This window comes from Ranitomeya imitator, unplaced genomic scaffold (assembly GCF_032444005.1).
Source record: "Ranitomeya imitator isolate aRanImi1 unplaced genomic scaffold, aRanImi1.pri SCAFFOLD_375, whole genome shotgun sequence".
Lineage (NCBI taxonomy): Eukaryota > Metazoa > Chordata > Amphibia > Anura > Dendrobatidae > Ranitomeya > Ranitomeya imitator.
The window spans coordinates 246,207-265,761 of record NW_027194108.1 but is presented as its reverse complement, the minus strand read 5'-3'; positions in this window follow the sequence as shown (position 1 = coordinate 265,761).

Here is a 19,555-nt window from a genome sequence, read left to right as displayed (position 1 = left end):
AAAGTTGGTCACACAGGGTTAATAGCTGCGTTAACGGAGTGCATTACACCGCGGCATAACGCGGTTCGTTAACGCTGCCATTAACCCTGTGTGAGCGCTGACTGGGGGGGGGAGTATGGACTGCGGGCACTGACTGCGGGGAGCAAGGAACGGCCATTTTGCCGCCGGACTGTGCCCATCACTGATTGGTCGTGGCTGTTTTGCCGCAACCAATCAGCGACTTGGGATTTCCGTTACAGACAGACAGAAAGACGGAAGTGACCCTTAGACAATTATACAGTAGATACCAGATTATCAGGACTATAGGAGACAGGACTAGAACAATCCTACTATATACAGGAGACAAAGCAGATCCCATTAGGATACGTCATTACTGAGGTTTTTATTTTACTTTCTGATTAGAATTTCCAGCTCAGGAGGAAAGAAAATCTCCAATAAATCTGAGTAAAAACGAAGAAACATCAGAAAATGGAAAAAAGGGGAAAAAGAGACGAGGTAAGTGTGAGAATCAGCTCCATGTTGTGTGATGTCAGTGAGAATAATTCATGTGGAGCAGATGTCATCTGTCAGTGATGGGATTATCACATGTATGATGGCTGACAATGATCCCTGACCTCACATGTATGATGGCTGACAATGATCCCTGACCTCACATGTATGATGGCTGACAATGATCCCTGACCTCACATGTATGATGGCTGACAATGATCCCTGACCTCACATGTATGATGGCTGACAATGATCCCTGACCTCACATGTATGATGGCTGACAATGATCCCTGACCTCACATGTATGATGGCTGACAATGATCCCTGACCACACATGTATGATGGCTGACAATGATCCCTGACCTCACATGTATGATGGCTGACAATGATCCCTGACCTCACATGTATGATGGCTGACAATGATCCCTGACCTCACATGTATGATGGCTGACAATGATCCCTGACCTCACATGTATGATGGCTGACAATGATCCCTGACCTCACATGTATGATGGCTGACAATGATCCCTGACCTCACATGTATGATGGCTGACAATGATCCCTGACCTCACATGTATGATGGCTGACAATGATCCCTGACCTCACATGTGTGATGGCTGACAATGATCCCTGACCTCACGTGTATGATGGCTGACAATGATCCCTGACCTCACATGTATGATGGCTGACAATGATCCCTGACCTCACATGTATGATGGCTGACAATGATCCCTGACCTCACATGTATGATGGCTGACAATGATCCCTGACCTCACATGTATGATGGCTGACAATGATCCCTGACCTCACATGTATGATGGCTGACAATGATCCCTGACCTCACATGTATGATGGCTGACAATGATCCCTGACCTCACATGTATGATGGCTGACAATGATCCCTGACCTCACGTGTATGATGGCTGACAATGATCCCTGACCTCACGTGTATGATGGCTGACAATGATCCCTGACCTCACATGTATGATGGCTGACAATGATCCCTGACCTCACATGTATGATGGATGAAAATGATCCCTGACCTCACATGTATGATGGCTGACAATGATCCCTGACCTCACATGTATGATGGCTGACAATGATCCCTGACCTCACGTGTGTGATGGCTGACAATGATCCCTGACCTCACATGTATGATGGCTGACAATGATCCCTGACCTCACGTGTATGATGGCTGACAATGATCCCTGACCTCACGTGTATGATGGCTGACAATGATCCCTGACCTCACATGTATGATGGATGAAAATGATCCCTGACCTCACATGTATGATGGCTGACAATGATCCCTGACCTCACATGTATGATGGCTGACAATGATCCCTGACCTCACGTGTGTGATGGCTGACAATGATCCCAGACCTCACATGTATGATGGCTGACAATGATCCCTGACCTCAAATGTATGATGGCTGACAATGATCCCTGACCTCACATGTATAATGGCTGACAATGATCCCTGACCTCACATGTATGATGGCTGACAATGATCCCTGACCTCACATGTATGATGGCTGGCAATGATCCCTGACCTCACATGTATGATGGCTGGCAATGATCCCTGACCTCAAATGTATGATGGCTGACAATGATACCTGATCTCACATGTATGATGGCTGACAATGATCCCTGACCTCACATGTATGATGGCTGACAATGATCCCTGACCTCACATATATGATGGCTGACAATGATCCCTGACCTCACATGTATGATGGCTGACAATGATCCCTGACCTCACGTGTATGATGGCTGACAATGATCCCTGACCTCACGTGTATGATGGCTGACAATGATCCCTGATCTCACGTGTATGATGGCTGACAATGATCCCTGATCTCACATGTATGATGGCTGACATTGATCCCTGACCTCACATGTGTGATGGCTGACAATGATCCCTGACCTCACATGTATGATGGCTGACAATGATCCCTGACCTCACATGTATGATGGCTGACAATGATCCCTGACCTCACATGTATGATGGCTGACAATGATCCCTGACCTCACATGTATGATGGCTGACAATGATCCATGACCTCACATGTGTGATGGCTGACAATGGTCCCTGACCTCACATGTGTGATGGCTGACAATGGTCCCTGACCTCACATGTATGATGGCTGACAATGATCCCTGACCTCACATGTATGATGGCTGACAATGATCCCTGACCTCACATGTATGATGGCTGACAATGATCCCTGACCTCACATGTATGATGGCTGACAATGATCCCTGACCTCACATGTATGATGGCTGACAATGATCCCTGACCTCACATGTATGATGGCTGACAATGATCCCTGACCTCACATGTATGATGGCTGACAATGATCCCTGACCTCACATGTATGATGGCTGACAATGATCCCTGACCTCACATGTATGATGGCTGACAATGATCCCTGACCTCTGTGTGATAATATTCCTCTGCCGTGCAGCCACAGTGACCGCACAGTAGTATGGTGCCATATGGAGTCCCATCACTTACATTATATTTACTTCTCTTCTCACAGGTTCCGTCTTCCGCCGGATCTTATCATCCCACCGGCGCGGATTATCCAGGGCTGCTCGAGCATTTGCTTGTTGCGCCTGTTGCCCTAAAACCATCTGAAAGACAAGAAGTCCAGCAGATCCACCATCACTGCTTCTACTGATCACCTGGCATCTGACCCCGGCTGACTCCCTGACTATGATTCTGTCTACTGATTCTGTCCTTTATCCTTCTATCCTATTATTAATTACAAAAAAAAAAATTGTCCTTCTATCCTATTATTAATTACCTGTATAGAAGGACCTTCACATTCTTCTACTGATCACCTGGCATCTGACCCCGGCTGACTCCCTGACTATGATTGTGTCTACTGGTTCTGTTCCTAGTTTTACCCCTCCCTTATCCTTCCATCCTATTATTAGTTATATGGGCAGCACGGTGGCTCAGTGGTTAGCACAGCAGCCTTGTAGCGCTGGGTTCAAATCCCACCTTGGACAACATCTGCAAAGAGTCTGTATGTTCTCTCCGTGTTTGCGTGGGTTTCCTCCGGGTTCTCCGGTTTCCTCCCACATTCCAAAGACATACTGATAGGGAATTTAGCACTATCTAAAAATAAAGATTATTATTAATTACAATACAAAATAAAAATACTTCTAGGTTTACTTACATTTTTTTCACATTTATCAAACGTAACTATGTATTCTGTTAACTGATAAAATTCAGTCTTTATACAGATAGTGGCCGGTGGCCGGACCTTATTCTACAAACACTTATTACCTTTTGTGTCCAACACTCAGTGTCTGACATTGAACCTGGAACCTCTGAATGGTGAAACACCATGGAATAGCGACATCATTGTATTATTAGTATATAAAATACATCACAGTTTTACTTTTGTGTTTTACGATATTGATCAGTTAAATGTTTTTAGTTCGTGTTTCCTCATTTTTCTCAATGACTCTCCCTAGACTGTGGTCATGTTTCAGGGGGCAGTAATAAGGCTATGGATGTGCCCGATATTCAGGGATCGTTTACTGTGAGGCTTTAGTCTATGGCCTTATACCCTGACATAGTCGTCCTAACTAGATCGTTAGACTGGCTCCATCATCGCCCTCTAAACTGTGGATAGAATTGGTATTAAAAAAAAAAACAACAACTTTGCTCACACACCGCCTGCTGAGATTTTCTGACAGCACTACCAAAACATACAATGAATAAATAACAGGACCAAGCAAAATGGATAACAACATATTGCACTACATCTCTTTTCATTATTAACACTTTTTTATGACATTTATTACCTTACACCCAGAACATAGATTAATAACAACATAGGGAGGGAGAGTGGACAACTCTAATGTACAGTTGTGGCCAAAAGTACTGACACCCCTGCAATTCTGTCAGATAATACTCAGTTTCTCCCTGAAAATGATTGCAATCACAAATTCTTGGGTATTATTATCTTCATTTAATTTGTCTTCAATGAAAAAACACAAAAAGAATTGTCCTAAAGCCAAATTGGATATAATTCCACACCAAACATAAAAAAGGGGGTGGACAAAAGTATTGGCACTTTTCGAAAAATCATGTGATGCTTCTCTAATTTGTGTAATTAACAGCACCTGTCACTTACCTGTGGCACCTAACAGGTGTTGGCAATAACTGAATCACACTTGCAGCCAGTTGACATGGATTAAAGTTGACTCAACCTCTGTCCTGTGTCCTTGTGTGTACCACATTGAGCATGGAGAAAGGAATGAAGACCAAAGAACTGTCTGAGGACTTGAGAAACCAAATTGTGAGGAAGCATGAGCAATCTCAAGGCTACAGGTCCATCTCCAAAGACCTGAATGTTCCTGTGTCTACCGTGCGCAGTGTCATCAAGAAGTGTAAAGCCCATGTCACTGTGGCTAACCTCCCTAGATGTGGACGGAAAAGGAAAATTGACAAGAGATTTCAACGCAAGATTGTGCGGATGTTGGATAAAGATCCTCAACTAACATCTAAACAAGTTCAAGCTGCCCTGCAGTCCGAGGGTACAACAGTGTCAACCCGTACTATCCGTCGGCGTCTGAATGAAAAGGGACTGTATGGTAGGAGACCCAGGAAGACCCCACTTCTTACCCCGAGACATAAAAAAGCCAGGCTGGAGTTTGCCAAAACTTACCTGAAAAAGCCTAAAATGTTTTGGAAGAATGTTCTCTGGTCAGATGAGACAAAAGTAGAGCTTTTTGGGCAAAGGCATCAATGTCACGATTCACACCGTGACCGTCACCCCTACGTCACGGATCGGGGTGACTTTAGGCCAACAGACAGCTATCACATGTGAAGGGAGGCTTATCTTAGTTATCCCTCCACTTCTACAATGTGATGAAAACACACACAAGGCTACTGACCTCTTAGTTTACCGCAGGGGCTTATTTTAGTTATCCCACTGCTCTGCAATATAACACGAACTGCAGGGATTTATGTATATCCGCTTTACAGTTCCGCTTGCAAACTTGCAGCTCTCTGGCGCCCCCTTACCCTCAGCTCAGATTAGGTACTGCACCTAGAGTAATTAGTTGCCAGAAGGGCTGCCTGCTAGGTACTGGTTATCGGGCACACTGCAGCGAGGCGATATAACTACTCCCACTCAGGCAGGAACAATAATTATCAACGCCGCCGTCACTACAACGACTCCCAAAAGCCCAAAACAAGGTATGCTGCCATTAGCTTTGATTAAATGGGTCCGAAGCTAACCCAAAACAGTAGCGTAATTCCCTTCAGAAGACTTAGGGTACATTTTAGAGCAGGAAGAACAAAACTAGTAATTTAAATATTTTACTCCGAAAGATTAGGCAGTGTTTATAAAAATATTACAAGGATATTACAAATGAGACAATTGGAAATATGTACAAGGGTACATATCATATCTGAAGACTACCAACAAATTTTGCAGCATAATGTAGGGCCCAGTGTGAGAAAGCTGGGTCTCCCTCAGAGGTCATGGGTCTTCCAGCAGGACAATGACCCAAAACACTTCAAAAAGCACTAGAAAATGGTTTGAGAGAAAGCACTGGAGACTTCTAAGGTGGCCAGCAATGAGTCCAGACCTGAATCCCATAGAACACCTGTGGAGAGATCTAAAAATGGCAGTTTGGAGAAGGCACCCTTCAAATATCAGGGACCTGGAGCAGTTTGCCAAAGAAGAATGGTCTAAAATTCCAGCAGAGCATTGTAAGAAACTCATTGATGGTTACCAGAAGCGGTTGGTCGCAGTTATTTTGGCTAAAGGTTGTGCAACCAAGTATTAGGCTGAGGGTGCCAATACTTTTGTCTGGCCCATTTTTGGAGTTTTGTGTGAAATTATCAATGTTTTGCTTTTTGCTTCATTCTCTTTTATGTTTTTTTTTCATTTAAGACAAATTAATTGCGAGGGATGGCCTCACGTTTCATCCGCTTTTCGCCAGATCCGTGGAAAATAGTTTATCCGGCACCCAGAGAAAACAGACATAGTAACTTTTTTGTGTGTTCGTCGAAAAAACGGACAGTGACGGATTCGGCGACTGATTCCCTTTTTTAACTCAGCATGCTCCAATTTTTTTAGGATCTAATTAGCTGGATCAGCTAGTCAGAGCCGGCAAAAAAAAAACATCTGTCGCATCAGTTTTTCACAATCTGCGACGGATCCGTTTTTTTCACAATTCGATGGATTGTGACTGATGGCAAAAAACTGATGTGTGAAAGCAGCCTAAGAGGGAGTCACGCATCCCTATTATCTGTTTTTCACCACTTTAACCCCTCTCTGACCTTAGATGTACTATCCCGTCGAGGTGACCTGGGCCTATCTGACCCTCGACGGGATAGTACGTCATAGCAATCGGCCGCGCTCACGGGGGGAGCGTGGCCGATCATGGCCGGGTGTCAACTGACTATCGCAGCTGACGTCCTGCAGGGAGGTGGCTTCACAGCGCCTGCTCGGAGCAGGCGCCGGGAAGCCTCCAGGAGTGCACGTCAGATCGCTGATCTGACACAGTGCACAGCAAAGTGTCAGATCAGCGATCTTACACTATAACATGATGCCCCTCCTGGGGCAATGTTATAGTGTAAAAAAAAATATATTCACATGTGTAAAAAAATTTTTTTAAAAATTCCTAAAAAAAAAAAATATTATATTATTATTATATTGAGAAAGGATACCATATCCGAAACGTTGCCACGCCATTCAGGCATTAAAGCCCGTTTTTCTTTAATTTTTGTGCTGTTTTCCTTTTTTTATCTCTATTATTGGAAGCCATTTGAACATTGGTTGGGAAAGCGCTGCACGACAACTGCGGTAATACGTGATGCTGTTCCAATTTTGACTCATATATATATATATATATATATATATATATATATATTTGTTCCTATAAATACATTTCTTTATCTAAATTAAAAAAAAAAAAAAAGTACACATATTTAGTATCGCTGCGTCCGTAACGACCCGACCTATAAAACTGTCCCACTAGTTAACCCCTTCAGGGAACACTGTAAAAAAAAAAAAAAAAAAAAACAAGGCAAAAAACAACGCTTTATTATCATACCGCCAAGCAAAAAGTGGAATAACACGCGATCAAAAAGACGGATATAAATAACCATGGTACTGCTGAAAACGTCATCTTGTCCCATAAAAAACGAGCCACCATTCAGCATCATCAGTGAAAAAATAAATAAGTTATAGTCCTGAGAATAAAGCGATGCAAAAATAATTATTTTTTCTATAAAATAGTTTTTATCGTATAAAAGCGCCAAAACATAAAAAAATGATATAAATGAGGTATTGCTGTAATCGTACTGACCCGAAGAATAAAACTTCTTTATCCATTTTACCAAACGTGGAACGGTATAAACGCCTCCCCCAAAAGAAATTCATGAATAGCTGGTTTTTGGTCATTCTGCCTCACAAAAATCGGAATAAAAAGCGATCAAAAAATGTCACATGCCTGAAAATGTTACCAATAAAAACGTCAACTTGTCCCGCAAAAAACAAGACCTCACATGACTCTGTGGACCAAAATATGGAAAAATTATAGCTCTCAAAATGTGGTAACGCAAAAAATATTTTTTGCAATAAAAAGTGTCTTTCAGTGTGTGACGGTTGCCAATCATAAAAATCCGCTAAAAACCCCCACTATAAAAGTAAATCAAACCCCCCTTCATCACCCCCTTAGTTAGGGAAAAATTAAAAAAATTTATTTATTTCCATTTTCCCATTAGTGTTAGGGTTAGGGCTAGGGTTAGGGCTAGGGTTAGGGCTGGGGTTGGGGCTAGGGTTAAGGCTACAGTTAGGGTTGGGGCTAAAGTTAGGGTTAGGGTTTGGATTACATTTACGGTTGGGAATAGGGTTGGGATTAGGGTTAGGGGTGTGTCAAGGTTAGGGGTGTGGTTAGGGTTACCGTTGGGATTAGGGATAGGGATGTGTTTGGATTAGGGTTTCAGTTATAATTGGCACATCAGGGGCTCTCCAAACGCGACATGGCATCCGATCTCAATTCCAGCCAATTCTGCGTTGATAAAGTAAAACAGTGCTCCTTCTCTTCCGAGCTCTCCCGTGGGCCCAAACAGGGGTTTACCCCAACATATGGGGTATCAGCGTACTCAGGACACATTAAACAACAACTTTTGGGGTCCAACTTCTCCTGTTACCCTAGGGAAAATACAAAACTGGGGGCTAAAAAACAATTTTTGTGGAAAAAAAAGGATTTTTTATTTTCACGGCTCTGCGTTATAAGCTGTAGTGTGTTAGGTGTCGAGTTCCCGCGTCTGCACAAGGGGAATCTCGAGCCATCTCCGCTGTGGTCTCCCATTCTTCTCCAGCCGCAGTGGAGTCTGCTCAGTCTCACTCTGTACAAAGAGTTACTGCTGCTTTTCCTGCTTCTGCCATTGAAGTCAGTGTTGGGCAGCGGCGAGCAGATGCTTTTGGGACTAAGTCATGCTTTTCTCTTTCTGAGCATGCCCAGGGCAAGATCTCCCGTTGGAGATCGAGGGTCACATGCTCAGGTACTGCAGCACATCCCATTGGTCCTCCAGGAAGGTCCTGAAAACGCAAAACTTCAGTAGCAGCTTCCCATTGGTCCTTTATTGGAAGGTCCTGAACGTGCTGCAACTATATAAGCTGTGCATGACCGCACGGCCATGCGCTAGTATAGACTTGATAATGTGTGTGTCTTGATGGATGTATGTCAATGGATGAAAGCTCCTAGATCATTCCCATTCCTAGTGTTGTTGACTGGTCGCGAATGAACGATTGCTATCTAGCGCCCGACTTAGCCATCAGCACGTAAACACACAATACAGCGTCTTATTGCTGTGACCGCCAGTGCGGCGCCGTGCACTTTCACAGCACTTTCCTGATCCAAGCCTGGGTGGTTAGTGGCATTCGCCAGTGCGGCACTGCATGCACTCTCGTGCTTCTATTGCTGTCACTCTGACACCCCAGTAGCGATGTCGAGCGCATGAGGTCTATGTACTCAAATCCTGTGTCTTGGGATTGAGTTCTGAGACTCCTTGCTTGCGCTCTTGGTGCGGTACCGCGGCCCTGTGACGCAACAGGGTTCGCTTCTTTCACACAGGGTGAGGTTAACCCGTGTGTGTATACACATTGTACCCCCATATAGTCCGTCATTACTTGGCAGCAGGTTCCATCTCTGCACGGTGGACCCCGGGCTGCGAACGCACCTTACTCTATCTGTCTTATTATTTGGTGCGTTCCGCTAGCCCTAACATAGTGAAACACTTGGGGGCTCAAAGTGCTCACCACACATCTAGATAAGTTCCTTAGGGGGTCTACTTTCCAAAATGGTGTCACCTGTGGGGCGTTTCAATGTTTAGGCACATCAGTGGCTCTCTAAACGCAGCATGGTGTCCCATCTCAATTCCTGTCAAGTTTGCATTGAAAAGTCAAACGGCGCTCCTTCTCTTCCGAGCTCTCCCATGCGCCCAAACAGTGGTTTACCCCCACATATGGGGTATCAGCGTACTCAGGACAAATTGTACAACAACTTTTGGGGTCCAATTTATTCTCTTACCCTTGGGAAAATAAAAAATTGGGGGCAAAAAGATAATTTTCGTGAAAAAATATGATTTTTTATTTTAACGGCTCAGTATTATAAACTTCTGTGAATCACTTATTGGGTCAAAGTGCTCACCATGCATCTAGATAAGTTCCTTAGGGGGTCTACTTTCCAAAATGGTGTTACTTGTGGGGGATTTCAATGTTTAGGCACATCAGTGGCTCTCTAAACGCAACATGGCGTCCCATCTCAATTCCTGTCAATTTTCATTGAAAAGTCAAACGGCGCTCCTTCTCTTCCGAGCTCTCCCATGCGCCCAAACAGTGGTTTACCCCCACATATGGGGTATCAGCGTACTCAGGACAAATTGTACAACAACTTTTGGGGTCCAATTTATTCTCTTACCCTTAAGAAAATAAAAAATTGGGGGCAAAAAGATAATTTTTGTGAAAAAATATGATTTTTCATTTTAACGGCTCAGTATTATAACCTTCTGTGAATCACTTATTGGGTCAAAGTGCTCACCATGCATCTAGATAAGTTCCTTAGGGGGTCTACTTTCCAAAATGGTGTTACTTGTGGGGGATTTCAATGTTTAGACACATCAGGGGCTCACCAAACGCAACATGGCGTCCCATCTCAATTCCAGTCAATTTTGCATTGAAAAGTAAAAGGGCGCTTCCGAGCTCTGCCATGCGCCCAAACAATGGTTTACCCCCACATATGGGGTATCGGTGTACTCAGGACAAATTGTACAACAACTTTTGGGGTCCATTTTCTCCTGTTACTCTTGGTAAAATAAAACTAATTGGAGGTGAAGTAAATTTTTTGTGAAAAAAAAGTTAAATGTTCATTTTTATTTAAATATTCCAAAAACTCCTGTGAAAGACCTGAAGGGTTAATAAACTTCTTGAATGTGGTTTTGAGCACCTTGAGGGGTGCAGTTTTTAGAATGGTGTCACACTTGGTTATTTTCTATCATATAGACTCCTCAAAATGACTTCAAATTAGATGTGGTCCCTAAAAAAAAAAATGGTGTTGTAAAAATGAGAAATTGCTGGTCAACTTTTAACCCTTATAACTCCCTAAAAAAAAATTTTGGTTCCAAAATTGTGCTGATGTAAAGTAGACATGTGGGAAATGTTACTTAATAAGTATTTTGTGTGACATATCTCTGTGATTTAATTGCATAAAAATTCAAAGTTGGATAATTGCAAAATTTTCAAAATTTTCGCCAAATTTCTATTTTTTTCACAAATAAACGCAGGTAATATCAAATAATTTTTACCACTATCATGAAGTACAATATGTCACGAGAAAACAATGTCAGAATCACCGGGATCTGTTGAAGCGTTCCAGAGTTATAACCTCATAAATGGACAGTGGTCAGAATTGTAAAAATTGGCCTGTCATTAACGTGCAATACACCCTTGGGGGTAAAGGGGTTAACACAAAAAGATCCATTATCCATTGTAAAATCGTTGTGCACCAAATAGCTCAACCTCTGTTTTGAAGGTGGGATCGACTCTTTGATTCTAAGCGCCCCCAAAGATTAGAAAACAAAAATAGCCAAAAAAAGAACATTTCTCTCTCGACAGCTCTGATCAGAAGTGATGAGCTAAGAACAGAGCGCACTGGACAGTGCATAAATTGTATTGTGCATGTTTGCTTTCAATAAAAAACTATTTAAACAAAAAAAAAAAAGAACAGAGCGCACAGTCAGTCCACATTGTAAGGAGAAAGTGAGCAATCAGAGACCAGTCCCGCCATCGCAAGTGATGTCATTTGTAGGGGTGGCGCTGGCCTCTGCTCGCTCATTCTTTACTGACACTGTACAATGACAGTGCGCTCTAAAGACGGCTTGTCGCTTCTGATCAGAGCTGATGAAAAAGCGCATTGTCACTGTGCGCTGAGAAGAACAGTTCACATTGACAAGAATCTACTGAGCATCTGTTGGAGTGGACATCTGATGTATGTTGAGTAGAGCAGGTGTCAACAGGTAACAGGATGCAGTAACGGACAGGAGGCAGAGCAAGAGTTAACAGGTTTATTAACAGGGGTATACGCCACGCAGGGAGGTAATGAACTAAGCAGGATGTACAGGGGGTTGTTATTGGCAAGATATGGATGCAGGGCGAGGTAACAGGTTAAGCAACTGATCATAAAAGGGTAAGCTTATCAGTCCGCTGGCTTCCTGGCTGCAGAGCCTTTAAGTTCCAACGGTGGTGCCTGCGCAACTGGTGCATGATGACTCCGGTTTAGTTCTGTCGAAGCTGGAGCTCCAGTTCCCGGTGATGGGGATGAGTCCTCTTTGTTCCAAGTGGGGTCCTGGCTCCTCGGTTCATCGTATGGGGTGCAGCACAGTCTGTTACACCGCCGTAGCGTGACTCATCTCGGTGGGGGTATACAGGTGAGCAATAACGCAGTTATGGTTGAGTCACCCGGTTTGTCTTAGGCAGAATGGGCACAGTATCCACTGGCCCGAAACGTCTGTAACTAGCAGTAACAGGGGCCAACGGGCACCCGTCAGAAGTCTGTCCAAAGTCAGTGTAACTGGACACAGGGAATCTCTAGCGCGGGCCTGTGCTCACACAATGCTCATAGGATGGAGCACAAACCTTCCCCTGCTGCGCGCTCTGTCTTCCCACCAAGTCTGCCCTCTCTTTCCCACATGGAGCCTTTTATCATGGTCCTGCCCCCTGCTGTCAAGTTCAAAGGTCAGTCCGGGTTGGAAAACTTTCCCCAGGCAACAATGGTGACAGCACCGATGGTTTCGAAGCCGATGCAAGAGAGGTACCCCGGTCAGGTCTGGTCTATCTTCTTACACTCTCCCTTTCCTTTTCCTCACCACTCCATGGACGAGAGTTCCTGTAAAGTACATTAACATTCTTCAATTCCTTGGACAATTTGTTGCCAAATAAATTGGTCTTGATTGTATCGGTTGGGGGGTATTCCGGCTGTTGCCCGTTCGGAGCGATGTAAGTCAGAAAGAGTAGCCGAGTCCAATTGGATAGTCGAGTCAGGTTGTACAGTGAGGGCGGGGACACGCCCATTTCCAACGGGACAGCCATTATAGGGACTGCAAGCTCTCGCCTCTCTTTGTCTCACAGGCGGCTATTCAGGATCTTCCTCTTCTTCACAATCAGAAATGTCTGATGGGGGTACTTCGGGAGCATCTTGCACCTCCTCTATTTGGTCAGGATCTCTTGACAAACAGGGTTGAAGCATGGACTATACGAGTGGAAGCGTTTTCTTCCCCTTCAGGTTGGAACTCGTAGACGGGCCCTTCGGAGTTGATTCATCGCTTCACCTGATACAGAATATTCTCCCACCGGTACTCCAGCTTATCTTGAGGGTGTTTATCTCGAACCAACACCCGGTCCCTAGCTTGAAGAGCTGTCTCTCGCAGAGGGGTAGTTTCTGAATGCTCCATTTCCTGTAATCTGGTCTTTAAAGTCTGCAGGCGATTACATTATTCTCGGACCCAGGTAGACACCCCCGTCCATGGTTAGTCCTCCTCTGGGTCCAGCTCCAGTCGGTAATGTCACTTCCTGGGCGACCGAACAACAAGGTATAAGGAGTGTAACCGATGGTGCGATGTATTCGGTTGTTGTACACCCACACTAACTCAGCTACGAATTTAGGCCTCGGGGCTGTTCTGTTTGATGAATCCTGTCATAAATCACACTCTGTGAGTATCTCCAGGCTCTTTATTCACATCATGTCTCAACCTCCATTACATGAGTTCCGAGTACAACAACATCCAACAAGTTCCAAACAAAGAATATAGAACACACATAAAAGTAGTGAGACCCCTAGAGGCCACATGAACATATAACATATTGCTACATCCTTTCTCTTTTAACTAGAGGAACAATAAAAGATACTAAACTAATGTATACTATGACAAAGTTAGAAATTAACCAAGTACGTCCAGTGAGATATAATCTTTGAGGTGCGCCGGCTTTTTGCTAATTCTGCCAGCTCTGGTAATATAAGATGTGTCACTTTCTACATCTGGTACATCTGGTAGTTCTTCTGATATTGTCTGTCTCTGGCCAGAGTCCTCACCCTGATGGTCAGCTGTCACTGTTGTTGCCTGACTTGTACTTGCTGCCTCGTTGCCTTGGGTGTCTGGATACTGTTCACAAGGCCATGAATCATCTCTTTCTTGCGTTTTCCTCAAATATCTTCGATTCCTCCTTAGTCTTCTTCCGTCGTCTGTTAGAATTTCGTAAGACCGAGGTCCCAGTTTCTGGACAACCTTTGCCTTTTGCCAGTGTTTGTCAAATGTGGTGCTTGGCTGCAGCCGAATGTTGTCATTTCTCTCGAGCTCAGGCAGATCCTTTGCAGATTTATTGTAATAGAAAGCTTGCCTAGCTTGATTCTTCTGTAATTTAGCTTCGATGTTTCCCAGCAGCTTTGGCTCTAACAGATGACTCGCAGTTGGTACTAGTGTCTTTGTACGCCTACTCATGAGCCTCTGTGCCGGACTGCTGTCTAGGCCTTGGGTGGGTGTGTTTCTATGATCCAGTATAGACAGATATACATCAGCACCCGCCTGGTTTGCTTTCTGCATGAGTCTTTTGGCCATTTTTACTGCTGACTCTGCTTTCCCATTACTCTGAGGATATCTTGGAGAAGACGTCTGGTGTTCAAATTCCCATTTCTTACTGAAAGTTTTGAATTCTTCCGACGTAAACTGTGCCGCATTGTCAGAGAAAACGATATCTGGAATGCCATACCTGGCAAAATGGGCCTTGAGTTTTTTTAATCACTGTTCTCGCCCTTGTGTCCTGCACCAAATCAACCTCCCAGAAGTTAGAGAAATAGTCCACTGTAATCAGGTATTCTTTGTCATTCCATGTGAACAAGTCTGTTCCTATTTTTGACCAAGGCCTATGTGGAATTTCATGAGGTTGCAATGTCTCCTTTGGTTGCTTATCATTGCAGGATGCACATATTTCACATTGTGCTATGTAATTTTTTATGTGGTCATTCATTCCTGGCCAATAAACTGATTCTCGTGCACGACGTAGGCATCCTTCCATGCCTAAGTGAGAAGAGTGTAATGTCTTCAATATGCCTCTTCTGAGAACTTCAGGTATAACAGCCCTGTCTCCTTTAAAGATGATTCCTTGCTGCACTGACAATTCATCTCTTATGTGGAAGAATGGTGAGACTTCCCTCGGAGCATGCTGCTTGTATTTTGGCCAGCCCTGCAAGATGACCGTCTTTAAACTCTGGAGACTTTTATCCTTCTCTGTAAACGTCTGGATTTGCTTGACCTTTTCTTTTGACACTGCAAGGTAGTTACACATATTGATGGTTTCAATGTCTTCCTCCTCATCATTTGTGACAGGAAGGTAAGCTCTGCTTAGCGTATCTGCAATCAGTAAGTCTCTTCCTGGACAGTACCCGATGTCAACATCATATTTCTGAAGTCGCAACAGCATGCGCTGTAGTCTCTTTGGGGCATTTAGTAAAAATGGCTTCTTTGTAATGCTCTCCAATGGTTTGTGATCCGACTGCACTGTTACCCGTCGACCATAGGTGTACTGGTGAAACTTCTCCATCCCAAATACCACAGCCAGTAGTTCCTTCTCAATCTGCGCATATCCCTGCTCTGTTGTTGTAAGGGCTCTGCTTGCAAATGTAATTGGCTGTTTGTTCTGCATTAATGTGGCTCCAAGGCCTTTTTCCGAAGCATCACATTGTACCCACCACTTCTCGATCTGGATCGAAGTACTTTAGGGTTGCTGTATCTGCAATGGCATTCTTTACTGCTCGGAAAGCAGTCTCCTGGCTTTCTGTCCATTCCCAGCGCACATCTTTGTGGGTTAGCTGTCTCAGTGGCTCACACATGTCTGACAGATGTCTGCAAAATTTTGAGAGATAATTCACCATGCCCAAAAATCATTGTACTCCAGAAACATCAGTAGGGGTAGGCAAATCTTGTATTGCTCTCACCTTTTCAGGATCCACTTTGACCCCAGTTGAAGTCAGTCGATGACCAATATAGGCCACTTCTGTCATTTTCAATTTGAATTTGTCCAAATTCAGCTTTATGTTTTTTTCTCTGCATCTGTCCAAAAATTGTATCATCTTCTGATCGTGATCCTTGATTGCAGATTCCATATTTTCACCTTCTCCCACTACTAGGATATCATCCGCTATTGTCTTCACTCCAGTAAGTCCTTCCAAAGCCTGCATCAATTTCTGCTGGAATATCTCTGGAGCAGGTTTTAGTCCCATGGGCATTTTCAGCCATTTAAAGCGTCCAAATGGTGAAGAAAATGTTGTCAATAAACTTGAATCTTCAGTCAGGGCCACATGCCAGAATCCATTTTTTACATCACATACAGAAAATAGTTTAGCCTTTGATAAATCTGGTAGAACATCATCTAATGTTGGCATTGGGTAATGATTTCGTTTCAGCGCCTTGTTGAATGGCTTAGGATCAATACATATTCTTAACTTGCCCGATGGTTTCTGCACTATGACCAAACTGCTGATCCAATCTGTGCTCTTATAGACTGGTGCTATCATGCCTCTTCTTTGTAGATCTTGCAGTTCTACTTTCAGTGGTTGCATTAAAGCTACAGGCACTCTTCTTGTAGGTAATCTGGTGGGCTGTACTGTGTTGTCAATTTCTAGCCTATATTTACCTTCAAAGCATCCATCACCTTCAAATACATCAGCATACTCTGCTTTTATTTTCTGCATGTCCAAGTTGTGCTCTGCATTTAGTTTTGGATTTTGTATATCCTGGGCAACTTCAACAGACATAATGTTCTGAGACTGTACTTTTATTAAGTCCATTGCCTGAACTGCTTTTACTCCCAGTAATGGTACATGGTTACTACCCCGTAACACGGTAAATTCAACTCTATAACTCTTTCTGTTACATGGGTTTCGTATTTTTAGCTTACATGTCTCCATTGGTTTCAGAACACTTTTGTTGTACATCACCAGTACCTTGTCAGTTGGCTCAATAGAAACCTGTTTGTTTAGCAGATCAAATTAAATTACATTGCAGCTTGCTCCACAATCCAGCTGAAATCTAATGGGCTTCTCATCCAACAGGAATGTTGCATAAAGCTGCTTGGCATCCTTCACTACTGACTGCCCGACTACATTGACTTTCTCTGTTGTAGACTGCATTTGTAGCCATGTAATGTCCTCTGCACTGTCAGTGTCTGGTGTCACAGTGTGAAGCTGTCTGTACTGTTTGCCTCTTCCTTGCCTGCAGACAGCAGAGGAATGATTCTTCTTGCCACATGACCTGCAGGTTTCCCCATATGCTGGACACTTGGTTTTGTCTCTCTCATGTCTTTTCCCACAATACTTGCAGTGGACAGTGTTTATAGGGTAGTCTGGTCCTGTCTTTCCTTTCATAGATACTGTATGTACCTTGTCATCATCATTCTCACTGGTGCCTGCCATCATCTTCAGGCTGTGCTTTGTGAGCTCAGCAGCCCTGCAGATTTGCATACATTTCTCTAAAGTCATGCCTTCCTCTCTCAATAATCTTTCTTTGAGATGACTGTCCTTTATGCCACACACCATTCTGTCCTTGATTAGACTGTCCCTGATCTCTCCAAAGCCACATGTTTCTGCAAGTCTCCTCAGCTCTGTCAGATATCTGTCCACATTTTCACCATCCTTCTGATGTCTTGTGAAAAACTTCTATCTTTCCACTGTCTCATTCTTCTTTGGGTCACAGTGTTTATCAAATGCCTGCACAATGTCTGCTAGGAGGAGGTTGTCTGTGTCTGGGAGCAAGGTGTGGGCTAATTCTCTGCCATTTTCCCCAATTAGGTAATAAAACAGCTTTACTTTCCGTTTGTCATCAGTGGGGCCCACAGTCAGATCCACATACAGTGTAAACTCTTCCTTCCAATGTCTCCAAGTCTGGGACAGATTACATGAAGTGACATCCAGTCTCTGAGGGGGCTTCAGACCAGTCTCCATTTTTTCTGTACTGTCAGGGAATCTGTACTTACAGTTGCAGTGATCTGTGCAGTTCCAGCCTCATATAAGCTCTAAGAATTTGCAGGTTCTATCCCACCGCTGCCACCATGTTCTGTTTGATGAATCCTGTCATAAATATAACATATTGCTACAGGGGCTCTTCCTCCAGCGTTCTTAACATCTGTATAAGAGTGCGGTTGAACTGTTCACAGGCTCTATTTCCCTGAGAGTGGTAAGGCGTTGTCCGAGATGTTGTGATCTGGTACAGATGGTGTAACTCTTCCATCACTTTCCCAAGAAAACAGGCATCTTGATCAGAGTGAATTTGCTTCGCGGGCAGCGGTACACCTAAATGAAATTCTTGCAAATGGCAAGAATAGATCTCAAGCAGCTTGGATTGTGGCCTCTCCACTCTTCCTCCAGACTCTGGGACCTTGATTTCCAAGGTCTAGTGTTAAGTACCCACAATTAATTATGGTTTTGGGAGCCATGTCATCTGCTAGTATAGGTCCACTGTGTTTTATCAAGACCAAAGTCATGTCAAGATGGGACGCTGCGGGTATTAATTCATTGGGAGACCTTATAGATGACTTTGGCTTAATTCCATTTAATGATATCCTGACTTCTCATCCATCCCTGAGGGAGGCCTTTAATAAATACCTTCAAGTTAGGCATTTGATTTACACTGGGCCTACTCCTTGGACTTTACCTTTAACTTTTTCCCTGAAAAGATCACTTTTCTCCTCTGGCAGGGAAAACTCGGGTTTATATACTTTTATAAGATGCTCAATAATCCCCCCTTGGAGAGAACACTCCCATACATGATAAAGTGGGAAAAATAATTGAAATTCTTTACATCCCCTCAGAAGTGGCATGATGCTATTAAGGTACCGTCACACTAAGCGACGCTGCAGCAATACCGACAACGATGTCGATCGCTGCAGCGTCGCTGCTTGGTCGCTGGAGAGCTGTCACACAGACACCGGAATGTAAGTATGTAGTGTTTTTTTTTTTTACATTTACACTGGTAACCAGGGTAAACATCGGGTTACTAAGCGCAGCCCTGCACTTAGTAACCCGATGTTTACCCTGGTTACCAGCGAAGACATCGCTGGATCGGCGTCACACACGCCGATTCAGCGATGTCTGCGGGAGATCCAGCGACGAAATAAAGTTCTGGACTTTCTGCTCCGACCAACGATGTCACAGCAGGATCCAGATCGCTGCTGTGTGTCAAACACAACGATATCGCTTTCCAGGACGCTGCAACGTCACGGATCGCTAGCGATATCGTTGTGAAGTTGGTCAGTGTGACGGTACCTTATGTCCTGTCAGTGGTGAACTGTCTGTATGATCCACTTGGGTTTGTTGCACCTCTGACTATACAAGGCAAGCTTCTGCTCAGGCACCTCTCAGTCTAATAAGGACTGGGAAGAACCACTGCCTGAAAACAGCTAAAATAGAGGTCCTGGAGGGAATCTACAAGTCAAAGGAAAGAGATCCATATATTCTCTGATGCCTCTACCGAAACTAT